The sequence below is a fragment of the Phaethon lepturus genome, unplaced genomic scaffold, assembly GCF_000687285.1.
Source record: "Phaethon lepturus isolate BGI_N335 unplaced genomic scaffold, ASM68728v1 scaffold42418, whole genome shotgun sequence".
Taxonomy (NCBI): Eukaryota; Metazoa; Chordata; class Aves; order Phaethontiformes; family Phaethontidae; genus Phaethon; species Phaethon lepturus.
The window spans coordinates 67,241-84,050 of record NW_010556258.1 but is presented as its reverse complement, the minus strand read 5'-3'; positions in this window follow the sequence as shown (position 1 = coordinate 84,050).

Genomic DNA, 16,810 nt, shown 5'->3' with positions numbered 1-16,810 from the left:
TCAAAATCCACCATGCAGCTGTTTCAATGCTGCTAATCAGGGCTGGTGGCTTTCAGTGAAGACCATTTAAAAACAATGAACCCAAACACAAGTCTACCTGCTGATATACAGTCCATGAGCACATCTCCATTTGCTCCCTTTATCTGCACTTCTATTTACAATTCCAATGTACTTAGCGAAATTCCATGGGTTGCAAGCTGTATACCAGGCCTGAAGTTCATGCACAGGCTGTAGAGTTACAAGTTGGGATCTGAATGATACATAACATAGAAGAAAAATTACATTATAATAATTTTGTAGCGTTTTTCTCTCAATATCACATGAGAGGACAGAGAAATAGAGTTCAACACCGCCCACTGAATGGATATAACTATGCTAAGCTCAGGGCTGCAAGCACAGGAAGTCCAAGGGAAGCTTCACTTCCAATGCAACAGGAGCAGTTTCTGGTCATTTGAAGTCAGCGTGATGTTGTTAGGTTATTACCAATTCAGCAAGGTGCTTAATGCTTCAAATAAAGAACTTTGATCTAAAGTCCAAATTTTATAATAGAATATATTGTCCCATTGAGCCAGAAAATGTCTTGGTGCTACATTATCTTCAAGAGCACAAGGACAAAAATACAGACTCAAAATAATCGTGAAGAATCCCACAGACTTCAGATCATGAAGAGATTTCACGGCTGCTTTTACCTGTGCTAATACCAGAAATTCCCTCTTTTTGCTGGAGTTCTAGGAAAGTGGCTATTCAAAATCTCTGTAGATTAAAAATAGTATTTATTTAATATGGAGAATACACTCCAGGCTGCATGTGTGGATATACAGTTAAAAATGCTGTGTTACTATGACAGTTTCTGAGTTTTGAACATTGAGGTTTTCAGGCCACTTAAATTTAAAGTTGATTTATCCCTGCAATAATTTGTCTAACTTGACCGCAGAATTTTTTTTTTCAGAAGGAATCAGAAGCAAGAATCCCTCCCTTTTTTTTCTTTTTAGAAGACAAATACTTTGTTTGTGTGTTTAAAAAAAAAAAAACCCAACCAAAACCACTAAATACCCCTCCTCAAAACTTATAAATTCTCTCTTTGTTCCAGATGATTGTAACACTTCTGAATTAGGCAAACCATTTGGTGTGTGCGTGCGAGACCATAGAATGAATTTTATTACAGCTACAAAACAGATTTTCAGAAGTCGCTCGGTAACTGAGAGCAGATGAAAGGGGAACCAGCTGAGATCTGTGCACTGCAAATTGTTTCCCCATGATTAAACTATTTAATCCTCCGGGCTAACATCTCTGTACCTGTTTGGCAACAAGTGATAATGTTAGTGATAAAAGTCTCTCCTGGATGATCAGGGAAGGATGATAACAATTATTATTACCTTTTTTTTTGTGGTTAGTAAACACTTTTTTTACAGATATTTTGCCAAATACAATGAAGTATGAGGTTTTAAAATAAATAATAATAAAAAAGAGACTAACATTGCCATATTGCAGCACTGTGGAAGCTTGTGATGTATTGCTAGAGTTTTGTCTTGGGAATAATGCAGAGAGCACTCTTAGCATTTGAAGAGTACGGTATGTGTCTGTGTTCCAGTTTGGCCAAATTATTTTTGCTTTAATAATCACCTTTTTTTTTTTTGCTTAGTCATGAGTAAGTAAAACAGATTATTGCTATGTATTACTAGTTATCATAAACTTACATTTACTACTCACAGCAAAACCTACAGCTAGCTACTAAACTTGTAACAGACTCTTCTACAGAGTGAGAGAGAGAAATACTATTTATCTCCCAGGATAAAAACAAGTAAATAAAATGTTTTGAACAAATTATGTTCATTCCTTTGCTTGTCTGTTGTATTTTTTACCCATTTTATACTGTTACATTTCGGACAAAGTATTGCAAACTTATGGGCATCATTTTCAAAGGTGAGTCAAACCTACAGCTATGCATTTATATTTTTATCAGGTCAATGGGAATTCCAAGCATTCAGTGTCTTTGCAAATCAAGTCACATTTTTAGGTGCTGTAAGCCTGAATTTTGACTAGTACTTAAAAATATAGTTTGAGCTGATGTTTACAAGCATTCCTGAATAAAGGCTTAATTATCAATTCAAATGCTAGTTTTCAGACATCCGACTTTACAGTTCTGGCTTAATTTGTGTGTGTGTGAAAACGCCTGGAAACATCTGAAACCACAAGTTTAAAGAAGTATAGATAAGCCAAAAGAAAGATTTTTGAGCCATTTAAGGTTGGATAGAGATTTAAAAAAAAAAATTCCCAGAAAACTGATACCGACATGCAATCATCACTACGGGAATCCGAGCGCTTGGACTCTCAAAGGGAGCAGTGCTGCCTGAACACAGAGCCAGCCGGTGTTCCAGCATGCGCGTGTAAGTGTGTGCCAGCGTCTGCGGAGGCACCCGGGAAGCCAATTCCTAGCTCGGGAAGGTTTATACGCAGCCTACTCAATGCCAGAACTTTTGCTACTAAACGGTTTTCAAATACAGTTCGTTTTCATGCCATGATCTTTAATGAAAAGTGCCTGCTGAGTGCAGTACAAACCATTTGGTGCCCCAGTGTCAGGGGAGGAAAAGAACAACATTCAGTAAAACTGAAGGTTTTTATTATCACGTCGTAAATGAACAAATGGCATCTGTCAATACAAAGGAACTCATAGGGGGTATAGAAAGGAAGCTTAGTTATTACACTCAGGGTGTGCTGCTGAAGTGACAAACTGGAGTTTTATTAACATGCCAGTTATAGATCTCCTCTTCCTCCCCCACCGCCCCGACCCTTTTCTTTTACCTCCTTCAATTTGGTACATACCAGAACTGCTGTAAAATCAGCTTTGGTCAGACAGTGCTCACTGTTTAATGCTGGAAGTTGCAATCATCACTATGAGTAATTAAAAAGCGGGGGCCTCTGTATTCAAAATGAAAACCTGCCCCAAATTTGGCCCTCCTTTGGGGAGCACCACTACCCAGGACCAGGCGGCGAGCCTCTCGAAGCACTAATCCCATCATAGTTTTCGTATTTAGGTAATAAACATCTTTCACTGCACTGATAAATGACAAAGGTGTTTATGGGCTTCAGGAAATGTTTATACCAAACGTACGAAAACCAGAGATGGGATTGTTCACGCTAGCGGGGAACTGGGTTCGGAGTGGAGGTGCAGCGGCGAACGGAAAGGGAGGCGCAGGGGGTGAGAACCTCGGCAATGATTTTTACTGGAAGGTATTAAAGCGTTTTTCTCATAAAAGAGTTTAGTGGCCTTGAGCAGGTGTGGCTGCAAGCTGGCAAACGCCAAAGAGGCAGTGCCCCGAGGGGAGCCGGGGAAGCCCTGGGGACCCCCGCTCCCTGCCTGGCGAAGGAAGTGGGGCTGGAAGTGCCCCCCGTGCCCCGCTGGGACGCTGAGCCCGGCTGTGGGTTCACAGCAGGAGCGTTTCTGTGCCACAGAAAGGGAAAAAGCTGGTGTTCCTCTTTGGAAAAATCATACAATTAGACCTACAGTATACTGAAAACAGCTTAGCAGGCCAGACCTAAACCATGTTAGCAGCCGTGCAAATACAGGACATCGGGCATTTTTAATGGAAACAAGAAAATCCCAGAATCGCTTACATGCTTTACTAGTTTTTTTCAAATGCAGGAACCAGTTTGTATTTTATGATTAGCAAACATCAGAGCTGCATTTAAAATGAAGCATGAAAGGAAGTGCCTTTTGGTTATGACTACAACAATTTCAGTCAGAAATTTTATAAACTTTATAAACTGCCCGGAACACAAAGTCAAGCTACTGCTTGCTGATGCACTGAACGCAAGCAGGAGTTTCATACTGCCCCAAAAAACGATGCCATGCAATGAAGCCGAAGGACCAAAACTGTGAAGCCAGGAGATTCAGAAGATGCATGAGCAGGTCTAGATCGATTTGCCACTCTGACCTTGTAAATGCAAGGCTCGCTGGTGCTTGGCAATGCGTGGGAACGCCGGGGCGGGTGCGCACAGCCTGTACTGGCCTGTTGGATCCCCTCCCCACAACGGAGCGTGTTTTAACTCCACTTGCAAAGACTAGCAGGGTGGGCAGGGTCCCCCAAAGTTCTTAGGGAACATTACAGTTCCCAAAGGGTGTGCTGTCTCCTATAGTTCTTGCTGGGGGTGATGCACAACCAGCCCGCGTCGTACCACTGGCAATGAATTACAGCTGTAACTGTTGGAGAAAACCCATCACAAGTGGAAATTGTGCAGACACGGACACAGGCTTCTTGGGATAACACCTACTTGTCATTTTTCACTTTCACCTCCTGATTCCATCTTGCTCCAGCATTATTAACATGTGATGAAAAGAGAAGCCTGTCCCTCAGACCATGATATTGAAGAAAAACTGTTTTGACAAAGCTGTTTGGGGGCTAAGGTACGCTTTGCTCATCTCTCCAGTGGAGATCACATCCTCAGCCGACACAGCTCAGTGAGGCTCAGTTGGCCACAGACCCTTTTCACACCTGCAGAGAACCTGCCCCTGCCACAGGTTCAGTGCCGCTTGTCGTAAAAAGATTTATCAGCACCTATACACAAAAGCCATGTTCCCTTTCACTGATCGATAAATTAAAAAGCCTCTTAAAACCAGAATAATCTCAGGGATGTCGCCTTTTGCAGGGGATGGCTTTATGTGCCCTTTTCCTTCTCATGCAGACTCCTGCTTTTACAGCTTAACGACAACAACTGCTTAGCTCCAGCGTCTCTGCCGCAAAGGGAAGGGAAAGCAAATCGGGGTACCTGGCTGAGACCGTCCTTCTCCCTTCATCTGGAAGAATAACATCTCTCAGACCTCTCTCGCCGCACCCCCCGAGATGTGAGCGCACACCAATGTAAAGGCTTGGCTGAAACGGAGAGAACAAATCTGATAAGCCTAAAACACCAGAGCAATTCTTCAGCCCTGACTGAGCACAGAACATTTTGGAGGGTTCTCGTAATATTAAACCAGGAAGCTTCCCTAGTAGTCAATGTCCTACAGCAGAGCTACACTGTATTTCTAAAAAACAAGTTACCTGTACACTGCCAGGGAGGTGGATACAGTCTCTCGGAGAGTGGAACTTGCCTTCAGCAGAGTTTTAACTCAAAATTAACATAAAATGCTAATAGATGAAATAAAAATTGCCAGGCCATTTCAGCAACTTGTTTCTTTTTGGTTTTACATGGTGAGATATGAAAGGGCTTGTGTATCTTTGGCAGATGGAGGGCTAGGAACAAACTTCAATAATTGTTTCAAATTAAGAAAAAAAAAAATCACAGTAATTTTACTTGGTTGTCCCCATGTCCCTGTATTTTTGCCCCCCTGTAAGAGATTTGCTTGCTGGGGGAAATCTTACAGAAAGAGCAGCTGTTGATGTAAAAGAGAAGGTTTAGGGAAAGTAACTTTTAAATTAATAATTTACATTGGAAACATTATTATGGTCTAATTTGAGAAGCACACAATCTCTGACATCGTGAGACTTACACATCTCTGGACCTGTGCATGTTTCAAAGCTTTTCTGAAAGAGGACATTTAAGGCTTTGTCTTCACCGACACAAAGGTGTCTTTTTACAACCAGCCAGTGAGCTTGCGGTGGGGATTTTACGGTGAGATAACTAAGTGGAGACAAGGCGCTTTGGTGTTTACAGTGAGGAGGTGAGGTCATTGCTGCTCGCTGCCGCTGCTGACCTCACCTACTCACCACACACTAAAACAGCGTTGTCTCCTCTGGGGTTTTACAGGAGTGCAGCTCCTGCCGCCTGCTATTCACCGTGGAAAATAAAACGTTGTCAAGGAAGACACAGTACGCGGGCCTTTCTGCGCTGGGATTAGAGGAGATGAGCTAACACCTGACTAGAGGCTCCCTAAGGGCCGGATCCCATCAGCTAACAGGTGAACATCCAACCAGCCCTGCATACTCCAGAGGGTTAAAAATGGCCAGGGCATTGCTGCCGTGCCGTGCCTGCGTGTTCGTGCCCGCTCCGCAGGCACCAGGCACCATGCTGCTCTTGGGCACACGCTCAACGTGGAGGTGATTTGCACAGGCCCTCTGTGAGCTTCTGTACGAAGAATTCTTTCTGCTGTAAGGAAGAGGACTAGCGATGTTGTGTCGGCACGTGCAGCTAAGTGAGCGCAGGATGAAGCGGGTTGCTGGGGAGCTATTACAGCTCACACCAAGCCACCTCATGGGAGCAGGATGGATTAACCATGAGCTCCATCAGAGGACCTCCAAGACAAGCCACCATGAGCTGCAGCCTCGTTAGTAAGCCCAAAACTGGAAAGGGACACATATCCACAGCATTTCACTCAACTTTTTATCTTTCTGGTCTTTTCTGTTGCATAAGCAATGGAATTAATGAAGGTTTCCTACATATTATGTAGTTGGATACTCTACAGTCCCATAAAGACTGAACCCATTACAGCCCTTTCTGCAGTCTGGGAATACAGATGGCCACCTTTGATATCCAGCTGTTTTCATGAAATGCGTCATGACCTTTGAGACTTCTGCCTTCCCATCAAATTTAGATCAGACCAGGCAACAAATTCTAGAGATGCTTGAGGAGAAATGCCTACAGAAAGAGACAGACACCACGTTATCACACAGGTCTCCTTTCCTGCATAAATCAGGACAAAAGACTTTAAATTTATAAAGACTTACTTTATACCATGAGAGCCAGAGACTGGGAATACTAATACCGACTACTCCTGTAGGTACCACAATATGACCAAAATGTTTCTTTTGCCTGGTTGTTTTGACCTTGATTGTACAGTAGTTTGAGATGGCTAATGAGTTAATTATTGTGAATGAGATACCAGTCACGTAAAACTTCCCTATTTTCTCTCTTAATGGAGATTTATACATAACATGCCAAAGCTCCTTTTGTAGCTGATACGCATGTGACTCAGTCACATGAGTAGTTTAAGCACAAAATTCTCCCCCCACAAATTGTCATGTACAAACAAAGGAAAAAACCATTCAGTTGAGAAGGGGGAAAAGCTTCAGCTGAGGGTTTTTGGGTTTTTTTTTATTTTATTTTAATAAGAAAGTAATTATTTGGATCATGTGAGGAAAGGGTTTGTTATGAAAGAAAGCCCAGGCAACAGTCATCCTTATCTAAGGACCCTAAAATAAATAGGGTGAGATCATCTGCAGAAGTTATTAACACATAATCTATGCTGAGTGCAAGCACTGTGACCCACGGTCATCTTTAGTGCAGTATAGTGACTACAAAAGGGACATAAAATGTATGGAACTTTTTTCACCTTTTAGCTCATGCAGTGGCAAATTGTCTCTCATCCTGCTGATACATTGCTGTTTGTCATGAGTGATCTAGAAATGAAAGGAACAAACACAAAACAAATCACTGAAACATTTCACACCTCATCATCAAACCCATGTTCAGAAATGCTGTGGAGAACTCTTTTGTTGTGCTCCACCAATAATCATGAGGGGAGAATCAGCCCATATATTTTTATTAGAGGCACTAAAAATTCTGCTTTCACTGGATAAGTCTACAGTATAGATTTATGAACTAAGTTTTGGGTTTTTTTAAGAAACAAACCCAATACTGATATATTGGTATTAATACGTGACATCTTTTCTAACAGCTTTCATCTAACAAAAGTCACAAACTATTGTAAGCGAGCAAAAACACTCTTGTGGAACAAGTATAATTAAACCTAGCTAAATGAGAAAACTGAAGCACTAAGACAATATGTGTACATTTTCCAGCACAACTAACAGTACACTGGGAATTCTTCCTCTACTCTTTGCATCTAATAAACAGTTTATTTTACTGTCTATTTAATGTACTTTTCTTTTGCCATTCAGAGGCAGCACTGCCGGCTTTCTGGGACAGGCACATTGTATTTACACCAGGATCAGATAAGCCCCAGGCTCACTTTCTGCAGTCTAGGAGCCAGACTGATTGCGTTTAGAATAAGAATTTCCTATAGTGTTACTATTCATATTCAGCATCAGAGAAATGAATCTGTCTAATCTCTACAAAAGCCTGTTGGCATTGCACTAAAATTGGCAGTACTTGAAAGTTTCCCACCAGGGATGTGGCCAGGCAGCCTGTCCTCCCCAGTATGAGCTACTGGCAGCACTAAGTAGCTAAGTACCCCCAGTAGCATCTGGGGTGCAGCTGCTGGTGGAGAGGAGATGGCATTTGGAGCATCCCCTTGTAGCCAGATGGACGTGGCCACTAAGGACACCAGTTAAGCAGGCACGTGGTGCCACATCTGCCGGGGCCACCCCGTGTCCACCAGGGCCATCTGGGGATCTCAGGTTTTTCCCTTCACATGGCTTGGGCCACGCACAACCTCCACACACTCAACTGAGCGAATCAGAAAATGTAACAACCTTGACATGTTTGTTGTTGTTGTTGTTGTTGAAATTTCAGGAGGATCCTTCCCAGCCTTTTCTCTCCATGTCCCCACAACAGCTGTGCTGGCACATAGAGGGAAGAGAGGCTAAACCCAGCGTTATTATATGCACATATATGAGCATCTATAACCCAAGAATATAGGCACATTGACCTCAGTGTCCTGGCAAGGCCCTGCACCCAGGCTGGACAGAAGCTTCTTGTGCTTGGGAACAATTAGCTCCTTCGACTTCAGAGGTGGGGAAACAGCCTCATTTTTCACAGGTACAAAGAGGAAAAACTAACACACTGAATTTGAAGAAATGCGTTTTGTGTAAATATCTTTTACCCCCTCTTGCCATTCATCTCTCCTGCTTCTTCTGGCACAAACTATTGCATTCCTTTAAGATTTATGAAAGATTATTTGAGTGAGAAGTGAATGTCTCAGCAAATGACTAACTGACCTTCCACCTGTGATCATGACCCTAAACCAGATGAGTTTTTTGAAGAAATATTTTGGATTCAGTTAGGAAATGGCAATGTAATTGAAACAAACTTGGTGGGTCTGTACAGCACTCTGGAAGGACAATGCTGCGTCTGGCGTTAAGTTAATGGTCCATTTTTCCACACACAAGACAAGACACAAGGAACTTTTCAGACTGTAGTGGTAATAAAAAAAATAATTAGTCATTTGTCTAAGAAAAATATTTCATGTCTGGAAAATCAGCTACAAATTAAACTACTTGTTTAAGTGTTTGGGGTTTTTTTGTTGTAGTTGTTTTTAGATTGGCTTACAGTGGGTATCTGTCCATGTTTCTGAACAGGGAACAATGGGCATCTAAGAGTTTATCTTTCAGTCTCACAAGATATATCCAGGCATTCAGATAACCAGTAATGCCTGTATTATAGTCCTTCATACAATAGGAGAGAAAGGGGTAGGAACACCAATGACATGAGATGCTGCAGTAAGGAGAGAAACTGTGCTTGGAGACTATATAAATGATGGCACTTCAAAATTCTCAAGAGTCTCTGAGCCAAAGGTCTCAAATACAAATGAAGTTTTCTATTACCTCCATGAACCAAAGCAGGTTTTGCTTGATCTTTGGTCTTTGGTCACTCCTCCCAGTGACACTACTGATGTGGTCAGAAGTTATCTGCACAGACATACTCAGCTTGATGGTGCTATGCAGGGCTGTGTTCTGCTGCCGCGTATTGGAAAATATCTCTAGGGGAAGAGGCTGTACAGCATCTAAGTTATTTCTTCGCTTTTTACATGTAAGACAATGATGTTAACTAGGCAAAAAAAAAAAAAAAGAGGAAGAATCTCAAAGGCTATTCATAAAAGGATTGACTTGGGCAAGAAAACCTGAAGAAAACTTTCAATTTAAGACACAATGAGTTTACAGACTATCACTAATTAACCCAATTTACAAACTGGAATTCAGCCCACTGCCCTGGGCAGGGGCAGCAGTTTGCATCATCTAAGATCTGAAGAAAGAAATTTTTAAAAATGCAGCAGGGAGTGATGTGCACAGACCTCAGTAAGACCAATACTCTTGAGTTCTTAGGCTTTTTTCTTGCTTTTTTTTTTTTTTAATTCTCTAAGTGCTTCACTTCTGATTCAACCTTCAATGTTATTGCATAAAGTGGGCTAGTTTTAAAATTCCAGATTTACTCTCTTTTTGCATATTGTAAACTAGGGAGAAAAAACCCAACAATTTATCACAAACAGCAATGAGATACAGCTATAGTGCAAGGTCTAGTTAGACATTTTAGTCATATGACCTTCATTTTTGCAAGGACCTATTGTTACATTCCATTTATTTTTGTCAATATTGACATCTGACCATGGACACAAAATGATCTTTTTTTCTTGCCTATACTCTCCTGTCCAACTTTGCATTAAGAAAGCAATTGAAAAGCCTAATGCATGGAAAGTGAATCTTTTGTATTCACTATAATGCCCAATTTTTCCTTTGGAGTTACCAAAGCTGTCCAAACAAGAGCTAGATTTTCCCTTTCAGGAGAGAATAATGGAAACTTTAAATGAAATCAGAAGGTTACTTGACCTGTTAGAAACTCTGAGGTAAAACTGATGTGAAATTATAATGTAAAGCTATGTGAGGCTGTTATATAAACCGTAGTGCATTATGCAATCTTGTATTTTCAACAGAGCTAAAAATGAAAAAAAGCTTGGAAACTTGGAATGATTATGCCAGCTGCTAAACTATCATATTTTGTGTTGTTGCCAGGATATGAACCTGAATATGATTTTATTTCAATTTACTCACAGTGAAAGATTGATTATAAACAATCAATCTATCAAAAGGCCTTTCAAATAACTATGAAAAATATTGCTGCTTGCAACTGAATTTCACCCAACACTTTGCAAGATGAGTCCGGAGTACATCCTGCTCACTCCAACACACATTTCCACCCGAAAAGCAAATCTTGGACTCCTGAACCTCAGCAGCATTTTTATATGCATCAGGTCCCAAAAGTGGCATATAATTTCAGATATTCAGAGTCCAGCTATTGCACCGACATAGAAGGACTACGTTAAAGTAGTGATTCCACCTAAGAGAATACAACCCCTCCTTGCAGACATCTTCCCAACCTCTGGTGGGAGAGTACAGTGAAACAGAGAGGAAAAAAAGCTGATTTTCACCCACTTCAGCAGATCTAAACCCATGGTTCTACCACTGACCGTGCAATAGAGATTAAGTTTGTACTTTTGCTCCAGGTTAGCTTGGACAGTGCTAAGTAAAGCACCATGTTAGTGGTCAAATCCTGGAACTGAATCAGAAGGAAGAGCATTTACTGCATTAAATCCTCAAAGAAAGGAGGTTGCGCTCTCTGTGGCTTTATATGCAAAGGCAAAAAAGAGAAAAATTGTGTTTGTAGCCATTTTACCCGTAAAACCATTTAACATCAGCTTGTCTCTCTGCTGTATTTGTTCAGCAAGACAGAGTTGGGGATGTTCGAGGCACCGCTCATACTCATTGTAGCCAGAGAAGGAATCATCCTGCTTAAGATCACTCCAAGTCCAGATCCAAACTCTGAATTATGCCATGAGTACAGAGCTGCACAGCTATAGAGCCAACTAAACTTACTTTTCCTGTAGTTTTAAAGAGAGAGCAGAATTTGTTATGAAGATGACAAGTAATACCTGAATATATTGCTATACATTCTTTGCAAACTCATACATTTCCCAGCATTATACAAATAGGAACACATGAGTCTGTCTTAATCTACCTTCCACTCAAAAGAATACGTACTCTGAATAGGCAAAGTGGATGCAACACAGATCTTTTTATGTAGCCATGAAACCCTTCACATACTTCGTGAACTTTTTGTTAAAGACAGGTTACAAGAAAACCTCCATATTTCAATAACTTTACTTTTTTTTTTAGTTGCACAAGAATTAAAGGAATGGGTGATATTGTCACTGCTTAGAAGGGTGTTTGCCCTTTAAGCCGAGTGCCTTTTTGTCTTTCTACATGCATTTCACCACCATTTCTTTTTGATGAAAGTGTTTTCTCCCCCAGTTCTGTGCATTAGGTTGACAATGCACAGAATTGCCAGACAGTTTTGTCGCTTATTCCATAGACTTTACTATTCCTTTGAACCTTGCTCGGCGTAAAAGAAGTTTTTCTTAATAAGTAGTTGTTCATCCTTTGATATGCACATCTGGATGTGCCTCTTATCTGCAACATGGTAATGCTGCTTCCTGAAGATAATGATAAAAGAACAACTACAAATAACAAAAAAAAAAAAAAAAAGAAAAGCCCCAAATGCCTTCAGATTTCTTTAAAAAAATATTGGGATGGAGAAAAGGGGAAAACTCTCTCCCCTCATTTCTTTGGCCTTTCATGGTAGCAAAACAAACAAAGCAACCAACTGAAAAAGCAGAACAAAGAAAACAGCTGATTTACATATAGAAATCAATGGCATCATAAATGTGATGATACATAATGTCTTTGAAAAGTCTTATATAGCTCAAATAAGACCTAAGATGGCAGTTTGCTACCTATAATAAATCATAACACAAATATGAATAATCACCAATTCAAAAACATACTTCCCAGTGCAGCTGACGAACTGATGAGGAGGAAAAACTCCTCCGTCTGGGACCAAGTTCTTCCAGTGCATGATGCTGTACTGTATTTTGTATCATGGAATTAGCAATATTTTCCTTAACTTTTAGAGTAAAACTGTTTAGCATCACTTTAATCATGCCTCCACCAGTTCTCCAGTCAGTTCCTAATCTCAGTTTCTTCAACTATTGTAACCACTGGGAGTTGAGGAAAATGGTTGGCGAGGTCAGGATCAATCCCACCGCACACAATACAGTGCCGAAACGCATCCGAGACCCCAGTGCCTTCCTGCATAAGGTGCGATTTGCCTTTTCACTAACTGCCTAAAACAAAGTGCTCCAAATAAAAAGTTTCCAGGTCCCAACGTTAAGCCAAATTCACAGAAATCTCTGCTTTCCCGGTGACACGCAGCCAAAGCAATTCCCTTATCTCTGTGAATATTTCACAGCTGCTTTTCCCTGGCACAAATCAGGAAATAGCAAATCAAACTTTTTGGTTGCCACATTCAGTCGTTAGCTCTGTCTGCTGCATATCCCCATACAGGGATGAATGACAGGGAACAGCAGAAGCTCTGCTCCCTATAAAACTCTGCGCTGCAACCGCAGGGCTGTGGACAGAGGAGCCGTTCCCAGTATCGAATGCACCAGAGATTGTGGTGCTGGACCCTTCTTAGCCTTACAGATAACATTCATGAATTGATCCCTCATTAGTATGCAGCAGGCATGGGAAAATGATAAACTCCTATTAACACTGTCATGGCAACTGAAAAAATGGCTGCTTTGGAAGAACAAGGTCCACAACAGAAGAAAAGCAAAGGCCTCTTTCCTTTCTTCTGTTTGACATCTGTTGTTTAACATAGAAAATTGTATTATAGTGACACACACTAGCACAGGCATAGTTAAAGGTTTGTCAGTGATTGTTATCATTATCAGCTCCTACTTTCAGGGCTTACGTGGCTCATCTCTGAAATTTTGCTCTGGGCTGCAGCCTGTCATACCGGATTTCAGCCCAGAAGCAAAATTTATTGTATAGATTTTGTCTGGATCATGGCTGTGCAGAGAAGAAAAAGAAAAGTTGCCGTTAATTAATTCTCCTTTGTGACGAAACCTCAGAAAATATACCGTACATTTTTTTAAACCAAGTTAAATTAAGTACACCTCTCACGAAATTTAGAAGTCCAAAATATATTTTTAAAAACCCATCAATTTTTAGGGTGACATAGGTACCTAAATCAACTAGACACATTGTATTTGTTTATTGTCAAACCATTGTTAATGTGTAATTTATGTATTCGATATGAATTACAGTTTTGTCATAATCTATTGAATTTACTTCCAGAATAAACAGTTTCTGCCATTTCCTACTGAGCTCCTAATGTGGATTTTTACCACCTCGTGTTGTACCTAACTTTGTAGTTCTGGTGACCTTGAGGCTCAATTCTCTTGTTTTTAAACTGAGGACAATTACCTACAGATATAAAATATTTCGTCTATCGCCCCATGAAGCAAAATAAGTGCTAAGTATTGTCACAGAGTCCGAACTGATTGGTCAGAGATTCAAAAGGCTAATAATTAGTCTCTCTTCCTCATTAACCGAATCAAAACGAGGCAAATCCACAGGCTGCGATGCCGTATTCATGAGGGGCTGCGGGAGGGGAGGGTCCCGCTCCCCGGGGACGGCTCCTGCCCACCTACCCTGCCCTGGCTCTGGACCCCTCCAGGGGCAAATTTAGCTCCTTCAAGTTGGCATAAAAACCAACTCCAGTAAAAGCGTGGGGGCAATGCGGAGACCTCACCAGCAAGTCTCTGCAGCGAAAGCCCAGACCTCGGCACCCACAATTACAGTGTAACAACAAAAAGACATTAAAACTCTTATTAATGCCAGGTTAGTTTTACTTGGGGCAATTCCCAATCTGGTTTGTACTCTGGACACCCCACAGCCCCCTCCTCCCAAAGCAGGGGAGCGTGATGTGCTGCTGGTTATCCCAGCGCCCACCGGCGTGGTCCCACGGGGATCTCCTTGCCGTTACGCTTCCGCTGCTTGCCGTGGCCACCAGTGTCCGGCCAGCCTAGCTGCCATCGGAAACTGGACTCTAGTCAGGGCCCAGTAACTAAAGCATACATAATTAAAGAAACGACTGCCATAATTGTCGATATTTTAATCTGTGTGTCAGGGATTATCGTTACCTAGGCTGCCTAAAAAACCTGAATGCAGAGCGTTGTGCTCAGGTACTGTCCCACGCTCTCGCCCAGCGGTGGTCACAACATCTTGCTCCTGGCCTCCGCTCACAGGGCCAGGCACCAGGATAGCCATCTTTTGCTTTAGCCCATTAACTGGTACATTTACAGGATTAATTCTTCTTCCAGTGCTTTATGCTTATGTATTATGGGCTGAGATGCTGCTGAAGATGTGACAGAGTTAAAAAAAAAAAAACAAAACCCCCACCGACAAATCTATCAGTACTGAGGATCTGGTTAGGATCATACCCATGTCTCATCTTCTTCATTTCCACGAACCTGGAACAGAAAGTTCCTGTTGACATACAAGCCCTTCTTCCCATGGCCTCCTGTCCTTCTTTAAGAAGATCCATTTTCTTTTAAATACAGCCTTCTCCCCTCCCGCTAATGACATGCATTCATCTTACCTAGGCTGCCTCTCATCGCTCTTAGCTGCGGCAAGACCCCAGGATTTTCTGGCATTAGGACACCTCCTTTTTATCTGACAAACTGCTACGGGACCCTGCATCAGACAAGACTATGATATCTTTAACAGGTTTCTACGTGAGCTGCAAATGATTTACATCCCCTACCTTAAACAACTGCATCTCTGTTATCTTTTGCAGACGACTTTGGAAAAACAAAAAATTTTTCTAATTATGAAATTTGTGCAACATAAATCACCTTGTATTTGTGAAATTTGGTGATCAGTGTGCCAACGAGCGACATACGCCTGAATACCATCTGCATCTTTCAGAGGTCTGTAAGAAATGCATTTTTTCTTCTGTGCACCTGCATCTATTAATTGCTTTCCCACAAGAACTCCCTCTCCTTAAGACTGAAGCTGTGCTGTGTGCAGATAAACGTGCGCAGAGGTGATCTAATTTAATTTCCTCTCATTAATAGCCTTCCTCCATGGCAACATATCAACTGTGACAATAAGGACACCTGAGTATACACATATTCTGTGCAGTCTCCTTACAGGCGAAAGCACGTCAAGCTTATTAAATGAAACAAAAAGAGAATTTTTAAATGTCTTTCAAGCAGTTTGTTGAGAGTTACTTGATCAGGGTAATAGTTCAAGCAGAAATAGGAGCTTATACGCGGTTGTAGGCAAAACCTAAAAGACAGGCCTAGGATTTTAGCTTTTTATAGCTGCTGCTAGATCTTCATTATCCCTGCGAAGATCTTAAAGGGGGGAGAAGGGCTGTCTCCTCTTAACACCGCTGAGGATAGGAGGCAGCAGTGGTCCCCAGCAGAATAAGGGCCAGAGGTGTGAACCCAGCACTGCCATCCTCCCATTACTCTCACCCAGTTGTTAACTACAATGCTGGGCTATTTAAATGCTAATATTATTTAGCATGAAACAACCATTCAGGTTGGAGTCCCGGATTTTCTGAGGGGGGAAAGAAAAAAGAAACTTTGAAAACATTGCCTTGCAGTTCCCCAGGACAGCTCCTCACTCATATGTATTTTGGGAAGGACATGCTGACAGTGCCTCGCAGTTGATACATGGGGTTTGGTTTCTTTAGTTCTCTACATTTTCAGCTAGATCCTTGTTAAATAGAGACAAGCTTTGCTTTTACCTATTCTTCTGTCCTTTATCTGAGTGCAATTTTGCAGGTTTTCTTTGTGTCAGATTCCATAACACTCCTACACTTTCTTTGTTATTTTTCAGGGGAAATTTGGAAATGGAAAATGATCACAAATGGATAAAATGCAAGCCCCAAGTTGAATTTCATTGTGTTACCCAATTTGTGACGAGGAGAGGAAGAAGGAAGGTCACACAGCATACTTTTGTGTCTGACAATTCCTTAGCAGTTTATTTACAGCCTGTGTGTTGAATATCACACCACAAAATCTGCCATCATTCAGATCCCAGTGGCTGGTCCAAGAAGACAACAATCAACACTAGAAGAAATCATCACTGACATTATACAACGGTAGCTGCATAGAAATGCTGCACTCAGTTTGCACCACTGGAGCTACGATTGTGCACAAAGACAACACCAAAATCTGCTACTGTCCAGAGAAAAGAACAAAATCAGAAGACTTTGAGGTGGCTGGACAGGAAAACCAAGTCAGATGAAGAGCTGAACAAAACTCACAACTTCCTCCTCACAACAT